Below are 20,425 nucleotides of genomic sequence, written 5' to 3' on the forward strand. Positions count from 1 at the left end.
GACCGATACTGGCTCCACCATAATACTGCTTGTACAGAATTTTAATGCAAGATAAATTTATAATAATATAATGTATGTAGTAGCCTAATAAAACATTCTAAAAAAGAGCTATTATTTGACCTTACTTGTACTTTTGATACTTAAACATGCATTAAACCTCTAATAGGTGAACAATGTCTGAATGTCTGGGTCATTCATCCGGGCACCCATTTTGTCTGAACCCCCCCCAAAAAATAAATAACACACAGCGTGACTGTGTGTCCCCACATGTTGGTAAAATACTCCAACACCCACACATCAGGATGAAGAAAAAAAAAGGAATAAGACGAAACAAAATATTATTTTTTAGCATAGCTGATATGTCTAGTCAATGAAAGCAGTTCATTATATTCATAATGTCTCCAACCGCCTACACCAGCTGTGTGTGCTTCCGATAACATTTAACACCACCACCATTAACTACTTGCTTAAGTAACACTTTTTGTGACAATAAAAGCACTTAATACTTCAGGGTTTGGCACAACTCTCTGCAGTGAATCATGTAACACAAGAGTTTATTAAATCACTCAAATTCACTTTGATTTATACAGCCCAATATCACAAATTTGCCTCAGGGGGCTTTACAATCTGGACAGCAAACATCATCCAAATTCAGATAAAGAAAACCTCCCTTCAACAGGAGGGGGGGATGGAAGAAACTCAATGTGGACAGAAGTGCAACGTGCAGACGTTAGGTGTACAAAATATAATTACAACATAGTCAATCCATATGGCACAAATGATATGTAATGAGAGCAGTAATATCAGAAATGATAACTACTATTCATGAATGCCACAGTGGATATAACATAATGATAATAAAAGCATAATGGGAGCACTACCAGGTTCCAGGTGTAACCCCGATTCAAGGAAACCTGTTTGGTGAAAAAGTGTAATACTGTCTCTCCAACAGTGTTCTTGAGTGCCTATTTTCAATGTGTGCATTTTTATCAGTTGGAGGAGAGCCAGCAGCTTCTGCTTCCCTCTCTGACTCGCTCTGCTTTCTGCTCTGCTCTTCACTAATGTAGAGTGATTTGGTGGATTCCCCTGACATTTACTTATCTGAAGGAGTGCAGGCTGCCGTCGTTTCACAGCAGTGTAACATCCACATCATTACCAGCAAACACAGCTTCAGACAACAAAGGCTGACCCAGCGGCAGACAACAAGCAAGAAACCCAGCACCTGACAATACACCTGCTCTCTGCATGGACAATAAAATGAAACCATTAACTCACACCTGTGTCTTAAGCAACAAACCTGTATTCACGCTCTGTGTCTGGATGTTGGTTCAACTTAGTCAGGCTGTCTTTGATCTGTCATCCGACTTCTTTACATGTAAGGCTGGCTGTCCTAGATAATGGGCTTGGCACATGTTGGGAGAAGGTCGACAATAACTGAAAAACACACCACTGCTTGTGTGACAGGGATAACACACAACTATGGTGCTGATTGCACTCTTTGACGCATCTGGTTGACAAGCGTTGCCTTGGTACAAAGAAGAAAACTTAGCTTGGAAAGAGAAATAGGATTAGAATTAAAAAGTTCTGTTTATAACAGGCTATCACTGGGAGGGTGCCCCTAGCACTCAAAGCACTTTACACAACATTTTAACATTCACATCAGGGGGAAATCTCAGATTCTGAAAAGTGAAGCCAACTCCGAGGTGCCTTAAACTTCCAATCTCTCTGCTGACCATCAGGGGGCAACTTCCCTGGTTGCAAAAAGAAGTCTGATGGATGGCAGGGAAGTCTCTTAGAAAATGATCCCAATACTCATTTGATCAATCTCTAGTTTCATGTCTTATTCAATACAGCATGATGTTCATTATGGTCCATTGTGAGTCAAATAGACTTGCTTTAGGGCGTGGCTCCATTGTGATTGACAGGACGCTACCATGGCGTGATTACTACAGCCTCGCTATCTGCAAGGCAGAAAAGGCAGGATAAATGCAGAAAAAGCAGATGACTGGACAGAGACAAAGGGAAAGACAGGGACTAAATACACAAGAAATCATTACTTTTTCAATACAGCATGATGTTCCTTTAGTAAATCATGGTCCATTTACAGTCAAATAGACCATAAAGCAGGGGATGCTTTAGGGCATGGTTACTTTCTGTTTGACAGATCACAGGACCCAAACTCCGCTCGGCCAAAGAGACTGCTAGCCTGATCATCATTCACTTCTTTAATACAGTCTGACTCTGTGGTAGTGGCCTACTATAGACTGCAGGCTCCGCCCACCAACCCTGCCCAAACATGGTAAATGGACTACATTTATATAGCACTTTTCTAGTCTTCTCGACTACTCACAGTGCTTTATTCAGTCATATTTATACAGTCGCACACATCCACATGCCGATGGCACAGCCTTCGGGGGGAATTTGGGGTTCAGTATCTTGCCCAAGGGCACTTCAGCATGCAGACTGGAAGAGCCGGGATTTGAACCAGCATTCTTCCGATTGAAGGACGCCTCTGTGAATATGACCAAGTGTAAATTGGTCACCTCCGTCATAAGGTGTGTGTGTGTGTGTGTGTGTGTGTGTATGCGTGTGTGTGTGTGTGTGTGTGTATGGCGTCAGAATCGTTTCATATTACTTGCGCAACTATCAACTGAACGCGTCACACCCGCGTGCTTTGACGCCTGTGCAGCACACAGCGCCTGACGTGTAATGTAGTTTCCTCATTGACTTATAATGGTCACGCGTTCACGCGCACGTTCACGCGTGATGGCTGCTGCACGCCTGTGATCACATTACGCAGAGTAACTACGCGTAACATTCATGCGTTTTTTAGCGAACGCACGCATTAACGCTCGCATGAAGATAATTGAACATTTTTGTCAGGCGCTCACATGTACGCGGAAACTACGTGCGCAGACTCTGTCACGCGTAACAAGAAGCTGCGTACATATGAAGCAGCATGCGCACGTCTGTCTCTCACTGTTTGACAAATGTTGTTACGCGTTCACACGCACGTGCGGTCGCCGATTCTGATGCTGCGCGGCCGGAATTGATCTGCTGTGCGCAACTACTCCGGGTAACATGAGCGTGTAATGTAGTTGCCTCCCCTGGTTGACTGAAATGAACAGGCCAACTACATTACGCGTTCAAGTTACGCGGAGTAGTTGCGCACAGCAGATCAATTCCGGCCGCGCAGCATCAGAATCTGCGACCGCACGTGCGTGTGAACGCGTAACAACATTTGTCAAACAGTGACAGACAGACGTGCGCACGCTGCTTCATATGTACGCAGCTTCTTGTTACGCGTGACATACAACCTGCGCACGACAACGCACGCACGCACGCACGCATAACAAATAACCATGCGTTCACACACACGCTGCTGCGCATCTTTCTAAGTGTTTTGACATCGATTTACCTTCATAGTGTGTGTGTGTGTGTGCGTGTGTATGCGTGTGTATGCGTGTGTGTGTGTGTGTGTGTGTGCGTGTGTATGCGTGTGTGTGTGTGTGTGTGTGTGTATTGAGACTGTTATGTTGTGTACAATATGCAATCTCCAATGTTGCCGCGGCACAGTGGTTTTCGATAAGTGCATCCAGTCTGGATTTTATTACGCAATAAGTGCTTTTATTTGTGACAGTGGGAAACAGCGATGCATTATAAAACATATGACCTTGGTCTGGTACTATATCCACTCTCACTGTAATGAATAGCCCATAATAATGGCATTTTAATACTGCTTGTGGATTGGAATTTTAAAAACCCAACCCCTCAACAAATGTTCACTATTATGGAGATTTCTAGAGCCAATTCTGATGCACAGCTTTAACTCTTCCAAAAACACATAAATATAATAAAATGAATTCAACTGGCCCTTCACATAGCATTAGTGAATGTGTCCTGCGTCCTCCCACCTACTGGGTTTCTCTAAGTAGGAGATTTCACTGTCTACTAAACTGAGCTTACTTAGCATTTCATGTGTTTGTGTATAAGGTCACCTTGTGTCAACAGCAGAGGTTGATGGGATCTCTGCTTACTCTCACAAACCACAGGACAGGAGAGATAGACAACACACGGCCGGACAAAACAAATAATGCTGAAACTGATCCCAGGCCATCATTCGGTCACACGGACACTGGCTGCGATACAAGCAGAACATGCACTCTTACCGTCCTCACAGACGCACAGTTATATCTCAGCCTGGATGGTGACCATGTTGGTGTTTTCTGGTTTCTGTTTGCCGGTTCATGTTGCTGCCTGGCATTTTTTGGTGCCTACTGTTCACTGTTCTACTGTTATGATGGTTCAACCAGACTGAACTGAAAGAGACAAAGACCACTCTGAGCAACAGTTGAATAAGAGAAGAACAGGGACAGAGGGGCTTTGGGGGAGATATCAGGTCAACAGTAGACACCACATAGAAGTGGTGTACATCATCTGCAAGCTGGCAACCTGAAGATTAATTAGAGATGCAGGTCAGTGTGTGTCAAGTTATTCTCCTCAGAATCTGAATTATTGAATACATTTTAATTACAAATATATGAGTGTAACAGGTCTTAGAACATTATGATTGAAGTAGCCTATATGATGACCACCTGCATCTTCTATTACACTGTAAGTGTTCAAGGTCTCTATGGTTGTAAATGAGGCTGTGATTATCCTAGAGGTCACAACAGCTAATTTGTTTTACCTGTGAGAGCAAGATGCAAGAAATGTATTTAAATACAACATTTTAGAATAGGAGGAAACAACACATTTATGCTGCATGCTAAATGACGGCATGTTTTTTTGCTAAACCATGGCATGGAAATGGGTTCTGTGGATACCCATGAGTCTCCCCTTTACAGACAAGCCAAAACTGCATGGGATTAGCATAAAGTGGGCATCTCTTTAAAGGCTGTTGGGTACCCAGAGCACCCATTTTCATTTGCATATCTTGAAGTCTAGGGACCCCGTTGAAAATCCCCATGCCAGATTCCACTTGCCTAAATCGAACATTGGAATGTTATCCAAGCCCTTTTCCCGACAAGGTAGAATGACATGGCATCAATCAGGTTTTCTACTTTCACATGACATCAGTAACTTTACTGTAGTGATGCCAGTTGGTAAAAATTGATTTGTAATTTTAAGAAAGTTTAAAGGAGGAGCGTTACCTCAAAGCAACACCGTACCATAATGGTAACATTTTTTAGTTATTGTTTAAAATGTTAAAAGTGAAATATTCAATTACATCAATAATTTAAAATTCATTTGAAATGGAAAAAAAACATCAAACATAAGTGTTTTCTTGAGTTTGTTTGACCCTGTCAAACCCTGCAACGTTGTACCATTGTGGAACAGCTGGAATGAATGCAATAAAATGTGTTAACATATTTTAGCAAACTTTGCACCAAACATCATAATCAAACAATCATAACCTGCTTCAAAACAAAGTAGTGGGTCACATTTCAATATTATAACATTTTTAGTATTTTTAAATGTAGTAATTTTTCTGCGGCAGTGAAACATGGGCACACTTTGATAAACAAGAGCATTTTAAATACTGTTACTGAGGCTAAATTTACAATACAAAAAAAATCCATGTTGGGAATCCATAAATGGTACATTGTAACTTCAAGGCAACATTAGCATTTTAACAATTATTATTTATTTCATTATTTCATTATCAAATAAAGTACATTAAATAATAAAAAATTCAACTTAAGTTGCCTATTTATTATGAATCCAACTTCTTGATTGTAAAATGACAGTTTAAAGAAGATTTTTGTGGAGAGAGTTAATGGATCTGAACCATGTAAGGAGGGCTGTAAAGAAAGGATTCTAATCAAATATGATGTATAATGAGGGTAAATGACCAGAACTGACACCTATAGGCAACACTGTACCAGAGACTACAGCAGGCCATGAAGGGCTCAAAGGGTTAATTCTTCTTTTTTTTTGTGGCCAAAACTATTTTCAATGTAAATGCTGCAATCATGCGGTCTATTCTCAACATCATAATTTCAAATTGTTTGAATAACCAAACTCATATTACACATTTCCACGTGAAGCAAGAGAAGAGAAAAGAGAAAGACAAATTGTGTTTTTCTGGCCAACAGTGAAACAACTTTTAATTACAATTACCATCCTTCAAATGAAAAAAATAAGGTAAAAAAAAATTGTCTGTTCAAAACTTTCAGTTCCAGTAGTGGAACATCTCAGTGCATCACTTGCACACTTCTTACTGCTTTTCGATGTTTTAAGTCTTTCGATTGACTAAAGAGAGAGAGAGAGGAAGTGGGAGAGAGAGTCAGTGTGTTCAGATCGAAGGAGAGAAGTGAAACTTAATTTCCTGTGCTAATCCTGTACATTAATTCTGAGCCGTTAAATGTTATCAGTGAAATGCATGGAACTACCCGGCAGTCTGGATTCCTCTTACTCTCACATTCATTCATTTTGTGATGTGATAAATTACACCACAAAATAATTAAATCCATTTGTTTAACTTCACAGTGGATGGTGATTTGAAATAGCTCCACTGCCTCAGTAGTTTCAACTGGAGTTTCAGCAAACTTGTTTCAACGAAGAGCAGCTTGTTGCTTTGCTGCAACATCTAATGATCTTCTCCAACACCGACTATAGAAGCGATCAGAGGCGCTGCTTCAGTAAGGAGAGCCAGAAATCACGTGACGAGACTGATCACAACAGACAAACAAACAGCAGATGGAAATAATTCAGCACCCTAAACATGTGAAAGTGGTGTTTTTATTTGAATTGTTGTGAGTCACAGGACAAGCAAACGCTTTAAATGTGAGAAACAATAACGCTTTGGTAGCAGCTGGAGTGTTCACAGGGGCTCAGTACACCTTGTCAGCCAGTATAACATCTGCAGAAGGAATCGTGTCGTTCTGGGTCAGTCGTTTGTCAATCACCACATCCTGCTGATACCGAACCGACAGTCCCATGTGATGCCTTTGTTGGTCGTTACAAATACATACAAAAACAAACAAAACCCTCAAAATTACAGCTTTAGTAAACTAAAATACTTTTTGTGTATGAAACCCACTGTATTGTCCCTGAGCCTCTTGCCGAAGATGGCACAGCGTTTGCATAAAATCGTAAACCCAAACACACTGCAGCGCTGGAGGCTCAGAGCAGGTGGGAACCCACATGCATGACAGGGTCAGTGACGTGAGAGTCTTGTAGGATTTACAGAAACAAGCTACATTTAGGCAAAGCATCATCAGTCTGGGAATGAGGCAGGCGGGATAAGAAGAGGCAGGGAATGAAGAGCGTTAACGGAGTCCAGGAGGGCGTGGCTAAATCTGGAATGACATGAGAGTTAGTGACAGAGCGGCGCAGCCAATGAATCAATGATCAGGCACAACAGTAAATTAGTTGTCATTTATTCATGGTGCTGAGGATGAGGAAGGGTTGAGGAGGAAGCTGCTCTGAAGTCTGCGTATCTCTTGCCAGACGGCAGCAGGGTGACCAACACGACACGATTGAATTTGTTGACATCATGGTTTGAAATCTGTCCATCATAGTCGTGTCATCCACAAACATTGGGCCTCATTCCCCAACCGTTGTTAAGAATCATTTTCTTCTTCCACCATTCTTATTTTGGATTATTGTAGATTTGGAATTTCTTTCCACCTCCAGAGGTCGGCATCTCTGTTTTTGGCAATAATTATTTTTTGTTGTCGACATTCTTTACTTCTGTCTCAACTTTTTTCTCAAGTTCTGTGTGTGCACACGGCCCTGCAGTCTCATCCCCTTTTATGGGCATTGGCTATGCTAATTAGGACGAACTGGCAGGAGCTTTCAATTTATGAACACGTGGAATTCATCATGATAAGAACACAGGTGCAAACATTTCTGCGGTTTAAGAACACATCATGGATCCAATGTAAACTTTTTCTTAGAAACTTGAGAACAAATTTAGAAAAAACGTTGGATAGATAAGATATTGGTGAATGAGGCCCAGAGTTCTCGTCATGTCAGGATTAGCAGTTGTGAGTATACAATGTGAACAGGAGGGGGCTGAGCACACAGCCCTGTGGGGCTCCGGTGTTCAGCACTGTGAATGAGTTTTATCCACCAATCAGCACTGCCTGTGGTCTGTTTGTGAGCCAGTCTCCCTAACCAGTTGCAGAGTGAGTTTTTCAGTTTCATGGGTGAGATTGTGTTGAATGCTGAGCTGAATTCCACAAGCAACATTCTGATGTAAGTGCCTTCCCCATAGTGCAATCATTTAAAAAAAAATGATATTGGGCGTAAACGTTCCCCTGGGCTGGCAGCTCAGACTTGGTTATTGTGCTGTTGTCACCTCCACCTAATCGCAAGCTTCTCTACAACCAGCAGTGTGACAACAGCGGGCAGCAACACAGTAGGGTTGCCACGACACCTAATGTGTTAAAAACAGCTTTTTCATTTGATGCGTTGACAACAGAAATGTTCTATAATATGATATATTTTGTCAAGAGGAGCACTTCAGCCAAAGAGGAGGCAAAGGAGCAGCAGATCAACAGCTTTAGACACATCCATGATAATCACACAGCTCTACATTTAAACATGAAGCTGCCCAGTTGGACCACAGTGACCTGCTGGATCCTGAGCAGCTCAATCACCTTCTTCACCTTCGCCACCCAGAGTTATACTGATAGTCCAGGACACAAACCGGTGACCAAAACGCTCACAAACTTCAACTTCAACCTTCAGCCAGCCGATATTTCAAACCGTGGGCATCGTTTTCCAGGCAGAGCTGTTTGTCAAAGCACATCTAATGTGTTTCGTCGGATAAGGTCGTTCAGAGAACAGATGTCAAGGTTCTTTGAAACGACTTTCAGTTCAGGCATCATTTTATACAGCAGACATTTGACTGTCACAGAAAAAAAGGACATAATACCATTAATAATGCAAACAGGGCTCCGGACTGACACCTGAAAAGAATGCAGATTCATGTTAATTACATCTGTGCTATTCCTGCAATGACATATGATAATGTCTGCTATGAGAAAGTGTTTGAAGGTCCATGAGAGATTCCAGTGGGGAAACTAACATTTCAGCCTAATTACTGACAGCTGACTTACATTGTACCGTAGCCTGAGGTGATCGAGGACACGAGCTGATCAGGATCATTTAGATGACGAAAATGCTCGTCGACTTTGGAAGGAAGGGAAGTGATGCATCCCAAATACTCACTGTAACACTCCCTCTATTAGATTTAGGAAAATTATTGCGTTGCAGATACAAATACCACGATACATCAAGAAGCAGAAACCATCCATCCATTGTCTACCGCTTATCCTGTATTCAGGGTCGCGGGGGGGCTGGAGCCGATCCCAGCTGTCATTGGGCGAAGGCGGGGTTCACCCTGGACAGGACGCCAGTCTATCACAGGGCCGACATGTAGAGACAGACCACCATTCATGCTCACATTCACACTAGAGCATGAGATTTTTCGGGAATTCCCGCGGGTCACGTGATTCCCGTGGGATTCCCACGGGATGGGAGTCAAAGTTTTATTAATCCCGTGATTGGGACGGGATGGGAATAAAAATCAACGGGAGCGGGCAGGAGCGGGAACGCCATTAATAGATGATGATTTTCAGCCGTGTTAAACAACCAAATGGACAGACACGTCCATTTTTGTAGTCATCTTTCAGTGAGCCAAAACTATTTTGACTTGCTTTAGCAAGTCAAAAGAACTACACATCCAACAGTGCTTTGACTTCCGGCCGGGCCGGCCACTACCGGAAGTTAAATGCGCGGAGGGAGGTAGAGGCGATGAAGCCGGGAAGCGAGAGCTACAGACTAAAGTCCGACACAATGATCCGTCGGTGAGATTAACTGACTTTATTGGGAAGTCGCAAATATTGCATGGATTCATGCGAGTTGAATGTGATGAAAAAAAACAAAAAAAAACGGAGTTGGATGGGAGTGGGAGTAATTTTGAGTGGGAGCGGTATGGGAGCGGGAGTCATTCTACAGGATTGGGATGGGATGGGATTTTTTCTCTGGGAGTGGGATGGGATGGGAGTGAAAATCCACTCCCGTGTCATGCTCTAATTCACACCTATGGGCAATTTAGAGTCATCAACGAACCTATCCCTATCCTGCATGTCTTTGGACTGTGGGAGGAAGCCGGAGAACCCGGAGAGAACCCACGCTTACACGGGGAGAACATGCCAACTCCACACAGAAGGAACCTGAACCCGACCCGGGAATCGAACCCGGGACCCTCAAGCAGAAACCAGTTTACCATTTTTTTGACTTGCAACTTTCTTTCATGTGCACCACTTTGCATCGTCGCTATTTTCAGTGTAGGAGCCTAAAAAGGAACATTGTATGAAGTTATGCCACAAACCATTGTGAGCCGGAAGTCGATAATTCCAGTAGGTATTATATGTATACTTCCAGTCTTAATGTGTCACAGTGCATCTTGTTTGGGAAAAGACACTTGTCTCTGAGTATCTGAGCATCACAAGCATTTACAGAGGACATACATCAGTTACCACAGCACCAGTAGCGAAGAGAAGTGTAGAGTAACCATCTTTAAATGAACAAATCGAGAATCCAATGGGGAAATTTTAAGGAAAATCTAATTTTAGTTATTTCAAGGAAATGCTGCTTAAATGGACGGAGAAGACTCTGTTTCTATAACAGAAACACGACATAAAACACAAAAAAAAAGTAAAGAATGTGTGTGTTGGTGTTGCGTCAGGTGTGATTATGCCAGCAAAGTCAGGCTGGATGAATCTTGCTTGAAAATGAGTGAGTGTGGCATTGCACTTTTCCATGTTACAGTGTGTTCACACCAAAGCAGCTAATGTTTGCCTTACTCCTGTTACCCGGAGAGGCATCACTTGTGTTTATGTGTGTCTTCCTGTTAGACACACTGTAGAGTAGGTGGGGCTTCCCTCCATGTAGACACCAACAAGGTTTCAACCAGCATGGCTCAAATAACCACGACTGCTGCTTGTGAAGTCCCGATACGCCTGGAAACCAAGTTCATAGTCATGCGGCGTCTGTCTGCAAGACGACAAGCAAACATCTTTTAAAATACTGCTTTTCCGAATGGAGTTCGTATTGATCAGACGCACGCACGCACGCACACAGAGAGAGAGCAGAACAGTAACCACCCGTACTGGAGCTCGGCGTCACACTTAAGCTCTCCTGCTGATTACAGCTGAGCAGCTTCAGCGACGTCACCCGGACACACCTGGAGACAATCACACACAAAACACAGCAAAACACAAGCAAACACTGGCACGTAACAGCTATGCTAACATTGCAGCTAATCATCGAGTCATAAATACGGCAGCTCTGCGTGACAACAGACCGCTACAGCAAGTTTCTTTTAGGCAAATTCGGTAATGACGCGATACAAATGTGGCACATGATCCGCACTGCCGACGCAAATTCATTGCTATTTAATTTTTTGCATTGACATGTATGCAATCATGTAGCGCAAACAATGACAAGCATTAGAGGGGGTTTTCTTTTCAAATTCAGTGGATTGCAGCATTAGTTTGAACCTGACAATGTGTGTGTGTGTGTGTGTGTGTGTGTGTGTGTGTGTGTGTGTGTGTGTGTGTGTGTGTGTGTGTGTGTGTGTGTGTGTGTGTGCGTGCCAGCTAAAACCATGAAATGTATCTTTAAATGTTTTTAACTAGCTGTAATTTAATTTTTATGGACTAATCTCAGAGCTGGAAGGGAGAGGAAAACAAGCCTGACATTCAGAGCTCCCCGTGTTTGGAGAAAGCGTAGTTAACCTATGCAGCTATTGCACATTTTTCATTAAGGAGCTGTGGCTTCCTTTTATTTGGTGTCAGATTTGTTTGGGTGGCGAGAGGGATGAAGTCTGAAAGTGGGTGCCTCATGCCAAAAACAATATTTAAGAAGAAGTCACCTCTGTGCTCAAAGTACAAATTCATTTGTTCTTGTCACCTACTGGTATATGATTCAGATTGTACAAATACATCATATTTGATAAATGAACACGAATGGCATTAGAGCAGCTGCTTGTATTTCCATTCCTCTTTCCACAGGTGTTAATCACCAAATCATACAATATTATGTTAAATTTACATTTACATTTAGGGCATTTTGTCCAATTCGACTTACAATAAGTACATTTGTCACAAGAAAGAAACCACAACATATCATTGCCGATAAAGTAAGAGCAAAAAAATAGAAACGAGTGTTAGGTCCTCGTCTGAGTAAAGTAGTAGCTGTTCAACAGTACTATGATCAAAGTGCTATAGGTATTAAATAGTAAAGCCGCCCTCTTTACTCTGCCCCGAGATCAGATGACCAATCAATAAACAGATCCAATCATGAGGCTCCTGTCACCAAAATAAAGGATGCACCTGTGGTTCCTGCAGTCAGCACTTTGCAGAGCCCCTTTCTCCTCGTCAGAGCAGGGATGTATTAACCTGAAGAAGTGTGTTGAACGTGCACAACAGACCAATCATCTTCAAGCTGTTCAAGACTCCATAATACTTGGGTTGTGTCTGAAATCACTTACTCATTCACTCCAGGGGGTTTTATTTATCGTCTGTATAGAACTCCCTGGATATCTATTATACAGTGAGCTCATCTGCACACTTAAAAATGTCACTGCTGTCGCCCAATTAAAACGAGCCAGATCAACGGCGGCTGGTGGACCATCCATAATAAATACTGACATCATAATAAATACATATTGTAAGCTCCTTGGTTGAGTTGCCTCTTATCCAAATGCCGTGAGTGAATTTAACTTCCCCTGGTAAGCAGTGATGCAACATGTACGTCGAAGGCTTTTATTGTGAAAGTTACGAAAGAAAGGAGTGTTGTACACTGTCGTTGTCAATGTGGAGGCAATAAGCGCATTTTCCCCAAAATAATAATGAAATACAAACGACTTTGTGGCCATTTGTGCAGTGATGTTCTGCTCACGTTAAATATATTATTTCCATAGCTGTGTGTGTGTGTGTGTGTGTGTGTGCGTGTACCATCACATTGCCTTACTTACTCTCGATGTCCTCCTGTCCCTTCCCCCATTGTCCCCCCACATCCGCTCCCTCCTTCCTCTCCTTGTCCTCCTCATCCTCCTCTCCTTTACTGTACTTGACTGTCACCATCAATCAGCAGCAAGCTTTGTTAGCCCTGCCAGCTGAAGTGTCGCAGAATTGAAGGAGAGCCTCATCCCTCAAACAACTGGCTTCCATTCCAAGGGACCGGTCCCCGGATGGCTGGTTGAAGTGGAAGAGGGGGGATGGGAGGAGGTCTAATAAAGAATGAGGGATGGGAGGGAACAGATGAGACGATAGATGGGGGAATGAAATGTCAAGTAAAGGGGGGAATGGGGGATGTGTGGGGGTTGTGTATATGTGGTTAGAAGGACATGGTAGGTCACACAGACATTTCAGGGCTGTAGGTGGCAGAAGATGTTGGAGCTCTGCTGCATACACTATCCAGCCGTCGTCTTAGACTGTTCTACCGCTTATCCTGTATTCAGGGTCACGGGGGGGGGCTGGAGCCGATCCCAGCTGTCATTAGGCGAAGGCAGGGTTCATCCTGGACAGGTCGCCAGTCTGTCACAGGGCCGACATGTAGAGACAGACAGGTCACCAGTCTTTGGACTGTGGGAGGAAGCCGGAGAACCTGGAGAGAACCCTCACTCACACGAGGAGAACATGCAAACTCTCCACAGAAGGAACCCGAGCCAGGAATCAAAGTGTGCAGCCCCTGCATACACGAGAACACGTTAAAATCAGGTCTGCTTCCAGTGATGTATGACTCACTTTTAATGACTATCCTCACTGAAGAATGGCTTCAATTAAAGCCTGTGGGCTGTGACAGTGCTACCCCACAGCCCATTTTAGTTCGTAACACAAACTAAGTAACCCCTTTATAATATGTGGACTATCCAAAGAATCAAACCAAAGAAATGTGATACTAATCGTTCTTGATGCGACCTCAGTGGTAAAAAACCCCCCACAAATCCTCTTTAGAGTTTCTTCCTTGTTGGTGCAAATAGCTGCTGAGGAGCAAAAACAGTCTCAGTTGTATCTACGGATTCATGTACATGGCTTTTCATTGTTTTCAGAACAACTGTCAAGTATTTCAAAAGTATCGTTCACACGTGCACCACGTTTTTTCTTTCCTGTCAGTCGGGACGATGTAACTTCTCCTCTTTATTCACCAGTAAGTAAATACAGATAGACAAGATGGACATGATGAATACAAAAGCAATAATATTGATTTACAAAACAAACACTAAGACACAGATATGTAACAGAGGGCTGCATGTGAAGAAAATAAAAAAAAAAGAAAAGGAAAAAATGTCTAAAAAGAGTTTTAAAAAAACAGCATGAATAATTATAATCATAATAACTAAATTGTAAACAGAGAAGAAGAAAAGGAGAAAAAGAAATAGCGAGAAATAAAAATAAACATTATTCTATTCATACACATGATAATTGGTTGGTACTAGTTGATGGAATCACACATCTTATTTGGTTTTCCAGGGAGATATATAAATATTGGATTTTTATACAAGTTTGGCTGTAAACTTTAAGGTTCACATATTCACGGCACTTCATAAGACATTGAGCAGAAGTTGAGTGAAGTTGCATACACTTCAGAAAGGAACAAAATTGTGTTCAAGACATTTGTCTATAAACGTAAGAAAGTCAGCTCCAATCTGATTTAAGAAGTATTCTGTAGGAAATAATGTAGGACATTTTTTAGCTTCACAACGTTTCGATTCGATTAACGATTAATTAGTTGGCGATTTGATTCAAGGACAATTTTCTTTTTAACGATTCAAATCAGTAACTGGTGAAAAAGGTGAAACAATAAACAGAACACAGAATTACTTATTAAACATATTTATTCTATAAAAAAGTAGTCCTGCAGAATATTTTATGCTGAATACAAAAATGTAATTAAACATTGCTCAGTTATTTTTGAACATTTTTCAATAGACTACATGCTGGCAGAGGAGAGTGTCTTAAACATATTAAAACATTAATCATAAGTAAGAATCACAATTCATACGATTAAACGCATTTATATCAATTATTGGTGAAGCTAAAGCGATTCATTCTATTTATTTATTTTAGCAGATCGATTTAGTAGAATCTATAGGACTGACCATCGATTCATTGATGCATCACATGAATCGTTACACTCCTAACCACTAGGAGTAAAGGAGGAAAGTTGCTTTATATCAGTGATGACACACTGAATAAGTGCTCTGTGCAATGACAGAGATGAGACTATAGTACGTCTGTGTGCCTCTGAAGTTCAACATACCGGTGTTTGTCTCGTCTCCATCTCCTCGCACCAAACGGTTGTTTTCACACTCATCGCTGCTTCGCTCAGATCGACACGCTGTGGGCCTTTCAGAGAACGGCCCTCCAGATGATGACACAGTGTGAAGGACCTCCTCGTGCTGCCGAGAGCGCTAATCGTCCACACTTTTTGTGAATGCTTCTGCAAAGATCAACCCATTTAACTCGGCAGCCCCGTCCTATGAATGCTGTTGACGTCACTGCATGAATATTATATAAAATGTTACACAATATAACATTAAAACTTGATAGCCAGTGTGGCCGTGTGTTCTTGGATAACCGCATACGTCAGACGATCGGATTCAACGTGCGATGGTATGAATGGCAGCGCCAGTTTCGGATTCACACACAGTGACTCTTCAATCAGCCGTGAAGACGCGGTGAAGGCAGATGGAGCTACTGGGACTGTTATTGTGGAGAGGGAGAATCATCGCTGCTACATTATTAATGCATGCCCTGTGGGAGTGTTGCTGCTTAGAGGGAGTAGTTCTCTCTGAGTTAAAGCTGCAGCCATCAATGAATATGCCCCCAGAAGAACTGCTCCACCCTCACCTCACCTTGACGAGGCCCCCATGAGTTTTACTTTAAACCATGAGCCAAAGTCTACAATATATCCCTGTTCACAACGTATTACAAATGGACCTCAGTGTGGCGGTAAGCCTGTCTGGATGTTGAACACTTGCATTTTAACAGATGCAAATGTGTGTGATCAAAGGTGATTGGTTGCTCTGAGCAGAGTGCAAAACCTTTGATTTGCCTGTGTGTGTGTGTGTGTGTGTGTGTGTGTGTGTGTGTGTGTGGGTGTGCGTGTGTGTGTGTGTGTGTGTGTGTGTGTGTGTGTGTGTGTGTGTAAAGTTATAAAACTGCAGCTGAGATGTTGAGGCTTAGTTGAGCTTTCCTTTTACAGCTTCTCTTTGAGGTGTCTCCAAGGAAAATACGTTTAAATTCACAGGTGAGCTGAGAAAGTTAACTTCATGGATACTTACAGGAGGGCTGCACAGAGTTCAGGTAGAAGGTACGACACCAAGGGCCAGGATATGTTGCAAAGTTATTATATGTATATATATTATAGATATGATAGACACATTATATAATGGAATATAAAGCGGTTTGACCAACTTAAGTACATTTCTGTCCTCATGTGCTCCAAAATTAAATGACACAAGTCTTTGATCTCTCAATTGTGTTTCAAGGGAAATGTATTTTTTCCGGACAGAATGTTTGCAGATTGAAAAAGTATTAAACTGTATGAAACAACAGAACACTACAAAACAACATAGTAAAGTTTAGGCTACAAAACTACTCAGTTACTTTTAGGCAAGAAAACTACTTGATTACGTTGAGGCAACAAAACCAGGTCAGTTAGGTTAGGTTTACTAGAAATCAGCATGGTTTGGCTTAAAATTTAAACCAAACTAAAACTCAACAAAAGTACTTGGTTCACACAGGACACAGACCTCCTCATGGACGTCCACGACTGGTTTAACTAATGTGTGATACATCAAGACCAAACGTAATCCACAAAAATATACTGTAAGTTTCCCTTTAAACATAATACTCAATGTCAAGTCTGTTCACCTTCTGTGGTTCAGTGTCACGAGAGTTTGAGTTCAGGATAAGACTTCACATTATCTTCTCTGCTGGTGGTCAGTGTGTAGAGAGCTGCACTGCCATGTGATCAACTGTGTCCCGTCGATACTCCTGTTCATTATCACATCATGAAGCGAATGTTTCTCTGTTGGTGATACTTTCCTGCCTTATGTCCAGGTTTTCTACTCCTCTCAGAACCTCTCGTGAGAATCACAGTGGTGGTTAAACGAGGACTAAAACTCTCCGACCTCAGAGTAGGACTGAGAGTTATTGATGAAACTGTTTATGAAGGGAGAATCCCAAGATAGAGGTAGAAATTATGATGAAGTGTACGTCCCCCGTCTTGGGAAACTGATACAACAGGAGGAATGAGCTCCGGCATCAGGCCAGAGGAGAGAAGGTCGTCCTCCGTGGTCTTTGGGGAAACCCTTAATCACCAGTAAGTAGGTGACATTCGGGGGAATGTGACTCACCTCAAAACGTGTCAGGATAAAAGTCGTAGTACACTCTCACTGCTAGCTCCTGAAGTCCGTAGTCATAGTGATGTGTAATTATATCATATAAGCTTTAATGCAAAACAAGTATGATCAGAAATGTGTTCCTCTGATAGATCTCATACAAACATCACACTCCATATCATCATAATGAGTCCTAATCATACTGCCAAGTTCAACAAAACGTATAAACAGATAAATAATTCACCTATGAAACTTCCATTTCCATATAATATCCAGGCTAATGGACACCACTGATCGTCTGATCATTTTAGAAGCATTCAGTCTGATCACAGTAAACATACATATTGCCACGAATGACCTTTGTGAGGCATGATGCTGCATGATGGATGCACTATTACAGTCAGGACTACAAAGAAGAATATGGAGGAACACGTGTTCAGGGACAGAGGAGTCAGCAACATTGATCATCAGGCTCATTCTTATGCATCGACATTCATGAGGTGCTTTGCATAGACCATTAATGGTTGAATGTGGGCGTCAACAGGGCGGGACATGAGGCGGATCCACGTGCGGACGTTTTCAAGTAGTTTGGGGATTTATGAAAGGAAATTGTGCACTGTGGCAGGCATACGCGAGGTTAAATCAGAATATATTTTGGCGTATATACATTTCCTCATTTCTACCCACACAGAGATCTCGTTTAATCGACTCCCCTGATCTCATGTCTGTTTTCACATTCTCGTCCTCTGTGCGTCACATTGCCAGCCTTTAAAATGAGGTGCTAGAGTTTCACTTCCTGTGCTGATTCTGCATGGTTACCTAGGTGGCTTTGTCAGCAAGGTCTGGCAGGTTTGTCGTTTTAGAGGGCATCTGAAGGGTGAGGGAAATGTCGCCGTTGACACAGCAGAGCCACATCAAGCAGAGCAGAGACCCCTGCAGCCTCTCATGGATTGGTTGTGGGATGGCAGAGGTTGCCTGAAATGTGGAACAGAACTTAAATGTTTGAAATATCTGCCCCTGAAAAAAGCAAAGTGACCTTTTGTTCCCTCCAAGACCGTTTTATCCTTCCTGACAGGACATCATGCTCTTGATGTTTTACTGCCATAGTTGTTAGCCTGCATCCATCTCTTCTCTCTCTCAACTGTATGAGAAATACTGTCTCTTAGTCTCTTAGTTAGGTGTAAGATCAATCTGACTGTGTGGTACCGGGCCCATGCTCCAGACTTGGCCATGATGATGAGGTCTTTGACATAAAAGACCCTCATGCCAATGTTGTGCCACCACTCAATACAAAAGGTGGCTTGGCACTGGAAATCTAAAAAAAAAGGGATGTTGAAGAAGCAGGTCGATAAGCAGGAGTAGTCCAAAGATAACAAGAAGAAAAAGAGGCGTTAAACCAAAAAGTTGACTGAAACAAAGAGCGTGGGAAACTAAAGAGAAAATACTCCTCTCTCTCCATCTTTGCCTTCTCAGCCTCAATAAAAGACATCCAAACAAACACAATAATTAGCATGCCATTAATACAAGATATCAAGTTACTGCTGACATCTCAATACATCTACGTGCACCCATCTATACAGAGAACAAACAAACTCCTTTTAACTGACTTTGCCTGTGAAAATGTCAACATGGGCTCTTAAGGTGTGCATACTCAACATTGTTTCATAACCACATAAAAGACCCATGTAGTAACTTTTATTTTATTTGGCAATTATCATTGATCATCATTCTGATGTTTAATAATGATGAAAATACATCGTCGCCAAAACCAACGATGCGTCCCAGATAAATGTATGTATTAGTGTGATAAAATATCCACTGCCGTGCCATAATGACTCCAGAGGCCAGCCACTGTTCTTTCAGCGTATGTTTCAAGGCACCATTACGACTATCCCCCCAACATGTGACCTTTTCAGCCCGCCACTCTCCTCCCAGAGGTGAACCCGTTCACCATTCAACAGCAATTAAAAGTGACATATTCTCACTGAAGACCCAGCGCCATCTCTTATCTCTCATTTGTTTTCGCGTGTCAGAGAACGCGTGAGTCTATTCCTCCCCCATCGACATCCACATGGGACATGAGACAGATCCAACACAGTGACGCGTTGCATGCTGCATTTACAGGTGAGCAGGCGGTGATGCGTTCATGGGCCTCATGTCTGTCTCGGCCACCCCTATGGGCCAGCCTTCCGTTCATGGAGGGTCTGGTGGCACAGAGGTCTTAGACAGGATACCACAGCTCGCTAGCTGCTGTGCCACAGCTGGCTGCTTGTCCCCGACAGTTTTAAGAAGGGTGGAAAAACAACTGGCTGGTAATAGAACAGATGGACCGGACACGGAGTTGTGCACCATCAAGGAGGTAAATCTGTCCACCCAGGAGGGGATAGATTACCTCTCATCAGAGGTCCAGGCCCTGTTACAGCGTACTGCCTGGTTCCAAAGAAGACGGGAGGGTTCAGACCCATTTTGAATTTCCAAGGTCCAAAGTCTTTAGTTCAGCATTTTTGGCCAGCGCTGTTTTTACAACCAGTGAAGGAAGTGACCATATTTGGACTACGGAGGAGCAACAAATCTGATGAACACAAGCGGCAGAGTTACACCCCAAGGAGCAACCTTCCTGGATCTGGATCCATCTGGATTCTGGTGTGAAGCTGTTAACGTTAGCTTCATAATTCAAGGTCAATTTTAAGTGTTAAAGTCGTCTTAGTTGCTAACTGCATTGGTAGAAACCTGTCAATCACAAGATAGCCTCCCCTGCTTTATGGTCCATTTGACTCGAAATTAATCATACTGAATGAACATCATGCTGGATTTAAGAAGACTTTAAACCAGAGATTGATTGTAAACTTATGTTTACAGTGTTTACTGAGATAAATCAAGTGACAAGTAAGTTCATTGACTCATAGACTTCTTTTTGAGTCGCCCCCTGATGGCCAGCAGAGAGAATTTAACTTTTTAATTTAACTTTAAGGTACTTCAGTTTTGGCTTCACTTTTCAGAACCGGAGGTTGCTGCCCGAGTACAACAGATTAACAATTTTGTGTCTGCTTCAGG

The 20,425-nt window shown here is 42.4% G+C and overlaps 1 protein-coding gene across 1 annotated transcript in view; it reads left to right on the top strand.

Annotated features, from left to right (window-relative positions):
* Positions 1-20,425, top strand: part of LOC311019930 (melatonin receptor type 1B-B-like) — a gene marked incomplete at its 3' end in the record, with an annotated part of 50,346 nt that overhangs the window by 23,603 nt on the left and 6,318 nt on the right. The gene's annotated exons all lie outside the window — the stretch shown is intronic.

This window comes from Eutrigla gurnardus, assembly GCF_963514095.1.
Source record: "Eutrigla gurnardus genome assembly, chromosome: 10".
Lineage (NCBI taxonomy): Eukaryota > Metazoa > Chordata > Actinopteri > Perciformes > Triglidae > Eutrigla > Eutrigla gurnardus.